Genomic DNA, 2,530 nt, shown 5'->3' with positions numbered 1-2,530 from the left:
CCATCGTCTATAACATTTCATGATCCCATGTCACTTGCTTGAATGAAATACATCATCCTATTCTTCCAATAGGCATAGTTAGCTCCATTGAAGAAATGAGGCTTGTTGACGGGCATCGAATCGAGACTGGAGTCGACATTTGAAGTAGAGGTCATTGATGACTTGATAATCGATGTAACTCTTCCCAAATCGACTCAAGAGGCGATTAAACCTTCAAATGAGTGAGGCTCTGATACCAATTGTTGAGTTAATCGATCATGGAATTGGCCAAGAGGGAGGTGAATTGGCAATTAAAATTTTGGTGGGGAGCTTTTGCAGAAAATTGAAAAGATTTGCACAGCGATTTAGAGTGGTTTGACTTTCTCAACCAAAGTCTACGTCCACTACCTTAGCTATCCACACTAAGGATTTTCCAACAAATTCACTAATTTGTTCTTTTTTTTGAGGCCAAAGAGATAACTTTACAACTCCCTCAAGAATATACCCCAATTCTTGAGAACACTCTTTCTCAAAGAGAAGATTACAAATTTACAAACTTACAAGGAAAACCTCACAAGGCAATATGTTTGCACAATTCTAGAACAAGATAAGAACACTCAAAGATGATTACAAATGAGCACAAATAGTGTTCTTGAAAGCAAAATGAATATTGAAACGAAAAATTAGCTTGAATTGCACAAACTTGATGTTTGATGCTTTCTCTCTTGTTTCTCTATTGATTCTTCTTTCTTTTTGTTTCTTGTTATTGATCAATGGCTTCAGAACTTATTTAAATACTCCTTTAATTGATTCTGAATGTTGGGGTTGCTTAGTGGAGTCAATAGAGTCGTTTAAGTGTGAAAACAATTAATTAAAGCAGTTGGGAGCGTCAGTGCATCGATGCATACCCTTGGTGCATTGGTGCATCAGTGTAAAATTCAAATATTTTGACCGTTGGAACCTTAGTGCATCGGTGCACTAAGAGTGCAACGATGCATAAAATGTATTCGATATTTCAAAATAGTCAGAGTGCATCGATGCATCAAATGCACTGAGTACATCGATGCATGGTATGTGCATCGATGCATAAAATGCATTCAATGTTCAATTTAATCCATGGTGCATCGATGCATTGATTGGTGCATCGGTGCATCACTTTGAAAAATTGATTTTAGGCTTGATTTTGGTTCAAAATACTTTGTGAAAATTGTTTCAAAAATAGTTTAAGTATAGAACACAATTTTACACATTTAGTAAGGTTTGAAACTGATATTGAAAGACTTGGAGTAATAATTTGATATTCGATTAATTAAATCAAATATTCTTAGAAAATCATTTGTAAACTCTTAAAATTCATTTAAATTTAATTTGTTATATCGAAACATCAAAATGTTTTCAACAGGTGTATAAGTGTTAAGTACAAGATTAGATGATAAGAAAGATTAATGATAATAATATATGATAATGTTAATAGTGTAGACTATAATATGGGTGCATGTATATAATTGTTAAATGAAAGGATATATGAATTGTTATATGGTGTTGTGTGATATTATTGTATAAAGTGTTCATGCATCAATAGATAATTAAGTTTCCATTATATGTTGTTATGCCTCACTAAGTCATCGACTTAGCGAGAAATGTTTCACACGTAGGTTCCGAGAAGATTAAGGAGCAACGAGAGTTATAACATGTCAACTTCTCCTTTCCGAAGATCAGATCAGAAAAGTCATAAATTGTATGTATTTGATTTTAATGAGAATAGTTGGCATGTAATAAGAGATTTAGTTGAACATGCTCTGATCGATTTTTGTAAAACTATTTAATTGTATTTAATATCAGTTATTCAGTTTTTAATATAAATTTAAATGTTCAATTATTTTGTAAAGGTAAACGGTTTGAAAAGTTAATGTGACTTCTCAGACTTGTATCCAGGTCAGATACGGGCTGAGGTGTTACACACAGGTCCGATAGTCACGATATTCTTATTTGTTTTAAAGTTTTAGAGGAAAAAAACCACCAATGAAATCAAAACAATTTATTTGGATAAAGGATGAGAATATCAAACATTATCCTCCCACTTGAAAATCAATAGCATAACTTACATCTTCCCCTCACACCCCTAAACATAATGACTATTCTGAACGTCAACATCGTTATATTGTGGAAAAGAGTCTTTCACTTCTCTCTTGTGCTTCCATGCCTCTTTTTATTGGCAAATTGTCTTTTCCACAGCTATATACCTAATAAGTCGTCTTCCTAAACCTACCCTCAACAACGTATCTTCATTCCTTAAAAATTTTAGTACAATTCTTAGTTACAACAAACTCAAAAGCTTTGGATGATTCTGTTATCATTGATTTCGTCCTTATACCTCTTACAAACTCAAACCTAAATCAACTCCTTGTCTATTTGTTAGATATTCTCCTACTCAAAGTGTTTAACTTTGTCTAGAAATATCTTCTGAACGTTTATACATTTCTCGTTATGTTCACTTCATTGAATTTATCTTTTCTTTTGTCAAATCCAACTCTACTCTCCCACATGTTAC

Source organism: Hibiscus syriacus, unplaced genomic scaffold (genome assembly GCF_006381635.1).
Source record: "Hibiscus syriacus cultivar Baekdansim isolate YM2019G1 unplaced genomic scaffold, ASM638163v2 tig00116939_pilon, whole genome shotgun sequence".
NCBI lineage: Eukaryota > Viridiplantae > Streptophyta > Magnoliopsida > Malvales > Malvaceae > Hibiscus > Hibiscus syriacus.
Note: the sequence above shows the minus strand (reverse complement) of the source record.